Source organism: Triticum urartu, chromosome 2A, assembly GCF_056163025.1.
Source record: "Triticum urartu cultivar PI428250 chromosome 2A, HENAU_Tu73, whole genome shotgun sequence".
NCBI classification, from domain to species: Eukaryota; Viridiplantae; Streptophyta; class Magnoliopsida; order Poales; family Poaceae; genus Triticum; species Triticum urartu.
This window is the reverse complement of record NC_141874.1, coordinates 546,144,575-546,155,357: the sequence shown is the minus strand read 5'-3', so window position 1 is coordinate 546,155,357 and position 10,783 is coordinate 546,144,575. Positions and strand designations below refer to the sequence as shown.

Sequence of the window (10,783 nt, the reverse complement as noted above, 5' to 3'; positions counted from 1 at the left end):
CTGGGCCGCAAGGTTCAAACCCTCTACTTCATGTACATCACGTGCGCGGGCGAGAGGTTGCTACTGCTGGTGGTGGAGTGTCGTGAAAGATTGGGCCGCAATAACAGATCGGATCTCGCCATCGAGGTTCGGTCTTCATCAAGTGGTATTCAGAGCAAAGGTTAGTCACGGTGACTCAGTTTGCAATATCATCTACGGAGTGAAGCATCAACATGTTGAGCAGGAACGTATTGATGGAGGAGGAAGGCATTGGCGAGGTCACTCTTTTTCACACTCGTTGCGTCGTGAACGAACGACGTGTCAATATGACGATCGATGAGAGTACCGCAGTCAATATGGTGAGCATGGAGGTGGTGAAAAAATTGGGGCTGAAGATGGCACCTCTTGAAAGGCCGTACACGCTGAAGTGGTATTCAGAGCAAGGTTGTTCACGGTACAGCTGGTTTCTTCATGTTACGATTGATATCTATTCAGCATGAGAAAATATTGTAGTTCGCAAATGATGATGGTGGCAGAGAAGGATCCATTGCATGCCTTGCCTTGGTACCAATGCTTTACGCGTGTGCGCGTTGGACCGGCGAGTTGTGCAACATTGATGAATTGCTATTCCAGTATGAATTTGTTGAGTCAAACTGTGGTTGATGCTTTGAACCTAGCTTTGGTTAAACATCCAGAACCATACAGCTTTGGTGGAAGGATAAGTTTGTCAAGATTGTGCATTGTGTCGAGGTACGGTTCACTATATGTGGACATGTTGATCTGGTCTTGTGTGATGTTCTTCCTATGCACATGCATACATGTTCACTGCCGTCGGTGTCAAAACCAGCGGATCTCGGGTAGGGGGTCCCAAACTGTGCATCTAGGCGGATGGTAACAGGAGACAGGGGACACGATGTTTACCCAAGTTCAGGCCCTTTTGATGGAGGTAATACCCTACGTCCTGCTTGATTGTTCTTGATGATATGAGTAGTACAAGAGTTGATCTACTATGAGATCCGAGAGGCTAAACCCTAGAAGCTAGCCTATGGTATGATTGTTGTTCTTGGTCCGACGGACTAAACCCTCTGGTTTATATAGACACCGGAGGGGCTAGGGTTACACAGAGTCGGTTACAAGGAAGGATATGTACATATCCGTATTGCCAAGCTTGCCTTCCACGCCAAGGAGAGTCCCATCCGGACATGGGACGAACTCTCCAATCTTGTATCTTCATAGTCCAATAGTCCGGCCAAAGGATATAGTCTGGCTGTCCGGATACCCCCTAATCCAGGACTCCCTTAGTAGCCCCTGAACCAGGCTTCAATGACGATGAGTTCGGCGCGCAGATTGTCTTCGGCATTGCAAGGCGGGTTCTTCTTCAAACTCCGAGTACCTGTTAAATAGTGTCCGACTTCTCGTAAATGTTGCACTTCTTGGCTTCTGCGTCCAATAATGGCCATCTTCCATGTGTCAAGCGAATGTGAGGAGCCAGGGTGTTTTTACATTTTCCACCCCATCTATGTGAATGAACTATCTATTAAAGAGACGAGGATCCTTAGATCCAAACCACACCATCCTCCCTCAGCGAGCATTCATCGGAGCACGCCCGAAAAAATCCATCCCAACATGGCCGGCCAACGCAGCTCCTCCTCTCGCTCCCACAGCCCCAAGCCCGGAGATTGGGAGAAGTGTTCCGTCTCATACAGCCAATTAGTGAAGCTACAGACCCAGGGATTCCTCCCTCCAGCGTATATGGTCCCGGTTCGAGCCGGGCTCGCCACCTATAATGGCGGGGAGCAAGCGAAGAGCTTTCCCAACCCCTCTAAGGGGGAGCGGGTATGCCTTGTCCCTTATTTGTTAAGGGGACTCGGATTTCCAATCCATCCATTTCTCTGAGGGCTCCTGGAGTTCTACATCCTCCAGTTGCACAACCTCACCCCTGCCCCCATACCGCACATCGCTGGTTTCGTAGCCCTTTGTGAGCTGGTTCTGGGTTGTGAAGCTCATTTCGCGCTGTGGAAGAAGTTGTTCTGCCTTGTGCCCCGTACACAGAGGGGATCAATATATCAAGTGGGCGGAGCCGAAGTATGGCGCATCACCGGGACCGGATACCTATCCGGTACCCCGAAGAAGACGTCCGAGGACTGGCCTTCGGAGTGGTTTTATATGGAGGATGTTCCTCTCCCGGATCCTATCCGGATTTGTCTTCCTGAGTTCGACAACGCCCCTTTGAAGAAATGCCTAAGCTGGCGCCTACGGAGCCCACAGGAGGAAGATGATAGAGACGTATTTTATCTGATGGGCCGGATAAAGTTGCTAGCCAAATCAGGACTGACCATAACCGAGGTTATGGCAATATGCATTATGCGGGGGTGCAACCACTTCAATATCGAGGCCACCCCATGTGGCACTTCAACGGGGAAGATGATGCCACTCGCTGCGAGCGCAAGGGACCGGACTCAGTTGCTACTCTAGCAAAAATTCTATCCGATCTGTATAAGGGGGAAGAAGAGGAGTTCCTCCGCATCAAGCCACGGGATGGATTCTCCATGAACAACCTTCAAAGCTGGGTGAGCCTCCGCTCTTTTTACTTCCATCGTACCCTTGTTTTCGTGATAAATATTTACCTTGCCGTTTCATCGAAGGAACTGTGTAAGGCGGTAGGGGAGATCAATAGCCCACCTCCACAACCGGAGGATCCTGAACGGGTCCTCGACCCCGGCCTCAAAGAGGATCCGAACATATTCGTGGAGCTGATTGATAGGATTTTCTATCAGCTAAGCTGTGATGACGCCATGGTGGACATTATAGCCGACTACCCTGGGCTACTCCCAGCCTCGCAGGTAAATGAGACCGGAGTCCCAACCTTTGAAAAGGATTTCCTTTTATGCACTTCACCTACCGTACACAAACGGTGTTTTATAGGGAAGGCCCTCAGGACGCCATGCCGAGCCCGCGGCGACTCGCCAACAAGGGGTTTCAAAGCTGGACAGGCTAAAAAGGAAGGCGGTCAGGACGAAGACGCCGGCGCAAAGGTATGATGCAATGCCTCACTCCGTGGTTGTCGTCTTTAAAAACATAATAACACCCGTGTTTCCTAGAAGGAAGAACGCTTGCCGGACAATATCCGGAGAGGCCGCCGATCACGCCTCCACCAGTCGGGCTCCAAGGCCGGACACAGAGGCGGAAGCTAACATGAGGCACACTCCGGATGCTCCTTCTACAGAGGATGCGGATAAGATATCCGCTACGAATTCCAAAGTGGAGAGCTCCATGAATCACAGGCGTCGCCGAGCCGTACTCCGTGACAATTGTTTCTCCCAAGAGGCGTTTGATGCATTCAACTCAGGAGATGCATATATCCGTGCTTCTCAAAATGGTCTAGCCAGAGCCACGGACCAGTATGTAAAGGATGTACAGGTAAGAAAATTTGATGAGTATATATATCAGTAGCCCCTGAGACTTGAAACAGTTGGCACAACTGATTTAAGGATCATTTATTGTGCAGGTTCTTACAGAGAAGAATACTCGACTGTCACAGGAGCTGGAGGAATGCAAGACCCAACTTCGGGCCGCCGTTGCCGCATTGAAGGAGCCTGAAAAAGTCCCCAGCTGGTAACATTTGTTTCAAAGAATGATAGGTACCATATAGTATGCGGCATGGCTGCGGATCTAACAATAGATATTGCAGATGACTCCGGAGAGAATCCGGAGGACCAGCATGTCGTACGACAACTAAAGGCTGGCGAACGCGTGCTGACTAAGGTCATGCGTGAGAAAAACAATCTCCCAGACGCCAATACCAAGCTGAGCGTGGAACTGAAAGATGTTCGAGCCCAGCTTGCGGACTCCGTGAAGGAGAATAAGTGGCTTCGACGCGGCATTTTCAGTAAGTGCTTGAACGAACCCTTAAAAGAGTGCAGCAAAGAAGCCGGCTAACAGAGGTATGTCTGCAGGTATGCTGACGGGTCGTCCCGCGGAGGAGATGCCCGGGTCTGCGGGTGATCTTCTACCCGAGCTCTCACAACTGCACAAACAAGTTCGGCAGGTGATGCAAAGTATTGCCCGGGCCTTGTGGCCATCCGTCTCCCTGCTAGCAGGCATTGGAGAGCTTGCGGAGAAGCTCAAGGGAGCACGGCGGTGCTTCCGATTATGGAAGATATCGGCCTGCCGTCAAGGTGCCAGGGAAGCCTGGGCCATGGTGAAGATGCGGTATACCAAGGCTGACCCAAACCACATGGCCGAGGTCGGACCTGTGGGGCCTGATGGGAAAGAGATCCCCGTTAGCTTAGTGTATGGGCAAGTAGAATTAGCCGCAAAGTATTCCCAACAGGATTGTAGGCTAGACAGCCTGTTGGATGGTATAGAAGAGGAGTTTAGTCAGTCTAGATGACTATGTAATTAAAGTGACATGTATAATGCCTTCTAGCCGGATTGTAAATCATTTGTCATGGCGGACCTTTTCGCTTCAACCTCGGGACCCGATAGTCCGGAGTGTATCCGAATACCCGCTCAGTTATATAAGAACCGGGGTATGCGTGGAAACCAGGCGTAGGGGTCATTAGTGCTTGAACAGACAAGTACCCAACTAGTTATGTAATATTACATGGGTAGTAAGAAACATCTTCCAGGGAGAATAGTTCCATTAAGGGTTCCTTTCCCTGGGTACGCATGCCCTAAAGTGCATGTCCGGACTGCGAGAGGAGACGCAGGCAAAAACATCTGGGGGCACATATGGAAAATAAATAAAAATCATCTTTTGTTCACCGACCGAATATTCCCTTAAGAACGCTACACTACTAGGGAAAACCTTATACACAGAATCTTAGCAGCAGCACGGCATAAAAACAGGCGCTGCTGCTAAGTAGTAGCAGCGCGGCTACGGAAAGCTCGCTACTGGTGCAAACTTAGCAGTAGCGCGTGACGCTTAAACCGCGCTGCTACAAAAATCCACCGACAGTACACAACGACATAAGTTTACCAGTAGCGCGGTGCCAGGGAGCGCGCTGCTGCTAATGCCATAGTAGCAGCGCGCTTTTTTGTCACCTCGCTGCTGCTAATTTTGAAAATGTGCACAGGGTTGGCCCGTTTAGGAGTAGCGCGTGACAGGAAAGCGCGCTGTTGCTACGCTCTTAGCAGCAGCGCGCTTTCTCTCCCGCGCTACTGCTAAGACGCAGGACCCACCACCTTTTCCACCTCCCCTTTCCCATCTCCTCTCCTCCCTTTCCCCTACCCTCCCACATCCTCCCTCTCTCACTCTTCTTCTTCCTCAATACTTCTCCCCCCATTACTCTCCCTCTTCTACCTACCTTTCTCTCTCTTCATTACTCCTAGCTATAACTACACCACCTCCATTAATTCATCTCCTTTCTCTTTTTCCTCCCCCCTCCACTAGTTGAAGTTGTCTCCTCCCAAATTAGCTAGCTAGGTACATGTAGCATTTAGTTAAGTGACCTATTTGCCCCCTAACTAGATCTTTCTTTGTCAAGAAGAGCTTTGTGCACTTTTGACCTCCCTACATCATCATCTCCACCATGTGCTCGATCTCGAGATAGAGGTGTGATTAATATTTCATGCTTTTGCAAAATGGAAATATGTTTATGCATGTGTGTGTGATATTTTTATGGAAATTGTGTGTGTGGCATGAGTTGACGCCAAATTGTGCATTTGAGTTGCCTATGTTTTGCCGAAATGTCGATTTATTTCCGTTTCGGCGAATTCCGGGCAAACTCTAGATCTATATATGTCCTACTTTTAAGGAAGGTCATGCCGAATTTTTGTATGACTTTGATGAATGCATGCATTTTTATAATCAATTTGTTTATTATTACCGTGCAGAGTTCACGATGGTCAGTGGAACAATGGTGGACAGGTGGTTGCGGTCGGCGGTGGAGGACATGAAGGAAAATAACCTGACAGAGGTTTTATGTCCGTGTCGAAAATGCAAAGGAATAGTTTGGTTTGACCCCCATGTCGATGGTCGTGTCGAAGCACACCTGCTCATGACTAGTTTCATGGATGGCTATACTCGGTGGATAACTGAAGATGAGGATGACGATGTTGAGGATGCCGACGGGGCAGGCAATGATGACACGGGGCAAGACGAAGAGATGATCGATAATGGCGGCGGGGAAGAGGCCGGACATGGCGGCGGAGAAGGGGCCGAACATGGCGGCGGAGAGAACGACATGGACTCCACGCAGCAGAGTTCGTCGGTACTAAGTTCAATCGTGCGGGACCCTCATGTTCAAGCATTGCTTCGCAAGGAGACGAGTACTGAGAGAGCTGCTTCTAGAGAGGAGGCTAAGCTGGAGCAACTGGTGGTAGACTCTACCACTCCATTGTATGATGGTTGCAATCCTGAGGTGACCCGCTTGAGTTTCACGCTCCAAGTGCTGAAGACGAAGGCTAAAAACAAATGGACCGACACTAGCCTCGATGAGCATCTCAAGTACCTAAAGGATGTTCTTCCCGAGGGTAATCTATGTCCTAGTAGTGTTGATGAGGCCAAGAAGATCGTGTGCCCTCTTGATCTACCACACGTTAGATACCATGCATGCATCAATGATTGCATAATTTATCGGAAGGAGCACGCGGAAAAAACAAGTTGTCCGGTGTGCAATGCTTCTCGATACAAGAAGGCCGGGAAGAAATGTACCCAGAAAGTGGTATGGTACTTACCGATCACTCCCCGTCTCCAGAGGTATTTTGTAGATCCCAAGGAAGCAAAGCTAATGCGCTGGCACGCGGAGAGGAAGAAGCCCGATGATGGAGATGATCCGAAGCTGAGACACGTCAAGGATGGAAGCTAGTGGAGAGCGTTGAACAACTTCTATCGGTATTTTGAATGTGATGCAAGGAACATCGTGCTCGGCGCGTGTACCAATGGCATGAATCCGTTTGGCAACCAGAGCACCAACCATAGCACATGGCCCGTGTTTGTATGGATGTACAACCTCCCCCCTGGTTGTGCATGAAATCGAAGTACATTCACATGAGCATGCTTATTCAAGGGCCGACTGAGAAAAGCCTACTAGCCTCAAAGGATCCAGGATATCCGACATACGCGGCTCGTGTGCCTGAGGGGAAGTGCTACATCGAGACACGGCCCGCGGAGGTGTTCTTCCTGCGGTTTGACCATATCTTTGAGATGTTTCTGACAAGGCGGCTCGATTTTACAATCGTCCGCCTTTTTGCGCTACATATGAGCTCTGTCATGAACAGTGAAGAAGTCTCGCAAATCTGTGTGGCGGATCCATACTACATGCACGAGTCTTTCTTGAGTCTCGGCGACTTTGAGCGTGAAACTGCTAGGGACTACCTCCAAAACTTCATGGTACAGAATAAGGACCGGGAAATTGTCCTCGTGCCTTATCATCCAAAGTAAGTCAGTTTCGAACAACCCTTTTATACATTTCAATCATTCCTTCTCTCTCTATGGGGAATAATTTGAGGTGTCTTTTCCCCGCAGCAACGGGCGCGCCGTCCTTATCGTTCTTTATCCGCAAGTCTCCCACGCCGTGTATTTTGACCCTTCCAGAGACTACGAGAAAAAAGACTACACCCACATAATGAATATTCTAGATGATGCTCTCCAAGGCTTCAGCTTTAGAGGTGGCCACATGCAGATCAGGAAACAAAGGAACAAGAAGATGGGTTTCGCGCATAAAACTAACTTCTCCTGCATCCAAGTCCCAAAACCAAGCAAGAAGGATGGATTGTACATCCTCCATCTCATGAATCAGTTCAACACAGATCACCAAAAGCTTCGCATGAGAAGCAGAAATGATGATCATATCCACAAGTGGCTAGAATCTCATGGAGAAGCGGATTATAAACTTAGAAATGACTTCTTTCGCATCCAAAGCAACATTGCGACGATCATCATGAAAGAAGTCGTCGATGAGAAGGGGATGTTCCACCACGGCCCTATATCGTGAGCTGACGTCCGAACTCACGTAGGCATGCAACGTCTAGACCTCACGCCATTCAAGAAGCTAGGGTCCATCCTCGATGATATGGAAGGATGGAACTTCTAGTGATTTATGATGCCGATGATGATGATATGTGTCGGTTGAACTTGTATACTATTTGTAGTGATGCAAGTTTGTGATGTCCATGATCCCTGCCGAACTTGCATAACGCTACTTTGTTAGTTTGCATACGATGACCTGCATACCTCTAGTTAATTAATTTGCGTACTGTATGTTGCATCTAGTTCCTAACCCTTTCTTTTTCGGTGTTCTCTAGTATATTTTGTTGCATATATATGATTGTACATCCTCTTCATGAACATGCATCTCTAACAGGTACCTAGTTTCTTGATGGCGAGATGGAACTGCTATGTCGTGTACAAAGGGAAGGTTCTGGGGGTGTACAATGAGTGGCATGAGTGTCAGGCACAAGTGAATGGGTTCTCGGACGCTAGCCATAAAGGCTTCAAAAGCAGACAAGAAGGAGAAGCTAGTTACTTGAGGTTCACGCTAGCGCGAGAGAGGACTCGTAACCGCCATCTCATGTACTGCATAGTTCCGCTCTCACTCATAGTGATAGCTCTTCTCGCGTATACCTTTGTTTACATGGATGACGTTGTAGTTGTAAGTATTCGAGACTTGCATGTATCGCTATTTTCGAGATGATGACAAGATACCACTTTGTGTTGGATGATGATTATGATGAGACTATTTGTATGTATATGCTATGATTACATTTGTGGTCTCGCAGGAATTTGTATGTGTATCATGATGACATTTGTATGTGCTAAAGATTCTTCTATAAAGCCTGTTCAAATACAAAAAAATATGCCGAAAAAAACAAAAAACTACTAAAATTAGCAGTAGCGAGTGCAGAAAAGTTAGCAGCATCGCGGTTGTAGCAGTAGCGCGCACAGGGGAAGCGCGCTATAGCTATTAGCAGCAGCAAGGTTCCTTTAAGCGCGCTGCTGCAACACTTGTGTAGCAGTAGCACGGGTGGACCAGCTAGCCTTTTCCCTAGTGGTGCTAGCTTTCGGCTTCACCTAGTCTGAGGTACACATCCGGCTGACCCGGTAGTAACAATCGCAGAGGTGCTCCCCTTATGCCCTAGCCGAATTAACGGGAACGTAGGGCATAAATACAAGAGCCAGGCAACCTAGCTTGGCCAAAACTTAAGTCATATCGATGCATATAATGGTGAAAAAGGTACATGCGGAAGAATAACACATGTGCGGGGCATGAAGCCCAGATAAATAATTAAGCTTCTGTGTAAGAAGTCCCCAGGTATAATGAGCGCGGTTAGCGCGTCAATAGTGTGCAAGCAAGGCACAAGTTGGCCCTTGAAGGCCTTGAGAAAGAATAAAAGAAAGAAAGAGAGAAAAGACAGATAATGTATATGCAAAAAATGGACAGAGGAAGAGACGAACATAGAGTCCGGCACTAGGCGTAGAATCTTTGGAGCCTGGCTGCGTTCCATGGGTTTGGCTCAAGTCGATTATTCGATGCATCCCACAGACGGTACGCTCTACCGGTCAGAACTTGGTCAATAATGAAAGGACTTTCCCATTTGGGCTCGAGCTTGGTCTTTTTCTTCTCTGGCAGGCGTAGAACTAGCTCGCCAACGTTATAAGTTTTGGCCCGTACTTCTCTGCTTTGGTATCTTCGAGCCTGTTGCTGATAGAATGCGGAACGGGCTTTTGCCACGTCGCGCTCCTCCTCTAGGGGGTCCAGACTATCCTGCTGATCGAGCTCGGCTTCTCTTTCTTCGTACATGCGCACTCGAGGTGAGTCATGAATTATGTCGCAGGGCAGAACCGCCTCTGCGCCGTACACCATAAAGAAGGGTGTGTATTCGGTAGTACGATTCGGCGTGGTCCGCAGCCCCCAGAGTACGGAGTCGAGCTCCTCTACCCAGTGCGTGTTAGACTCCTTTAAGGACCGCACTAATTTGGGTTTGATGCCGCTCATGATAAGACCATTTGCTCGCTCAACTTGGCCGTTAGTTTGTGGGTGATAGACAGAAGCATAATCGAGCTTGATGCCCATGTTGCTGCACCAGAGTTTTACCTCGTCGGCCGTGAAGTTCGTGCCGTTGCCAGTGGTGATGCTGTGGGGGATGCCATAACGGTGTACAACCCCGGATATGAAGTCTATCACCAGTCCGGATTCGGCCGTTTTAACAGGTTTGGCTTCTATCCATTTGGTGAATTTATCCACCATGACCAGTAAGTATTGGAGGGCGGTGGGTGGCATGTGGCTTTGGTTTGCAAAAAGCTGGCAACCGACGCAGTGTTGGACCAAGTCCTGTGCATCTACCCGGGCCGTCGGCCAATAAAAACCTGTACGGAAGGCCTTGCTTACAAGGGCCCGGGTTGCGGCGTGGTGGCCGCCGAGTCCGGCATGAATTTCTACCAAAAGCTTCCGCCCTTCCTCTTCGGAGATGCACCTTTGAAGGACTCCGGTAGTGCTTTTTTTTATACAGCTCTCCCTCGTGGACCCTGTAGGCTTTAGATTGCCGCACTATGCAGCGTGCCTCATTTTGGTCCTCGGGAAGTTCCTGCCTAGTTAGGTAGGCCAGGAATGGTTCTGTCCACGGGGTGCTGATGGCCATTATTACATGTGCTGAAGGTGTTATTTCGGTGGCAGAGCCTCCGATTATGTCAGAGTATTCGGTATCGGGAGGAGCTCAATGACCCATTTGGCAATCCGGCCCGTGGCGTCACGGTTGTTTATAATATCATTAAGTGGCACTTCTGAGGCTACTGTAATTGAACACTCTTGAAAGTAGTGTCGCAGCTTCCGAGATGCCATGAATACCACATAGGCTATCT

General features: G+C 48.9%; 1 pseudogene; it reads left to right on the top strand.

Annotated features, from left to right (window-relative positions):
- Window positions 1–5,825: 5,825 nt before the first annotated feature.
- Window positions 5,826–6,956, top strand: LOC147985824 (uncharacterized; annotated as a pseudogene).
- Window positions 6,957–10,783: the final 3,827 nt, after the last annotated feature.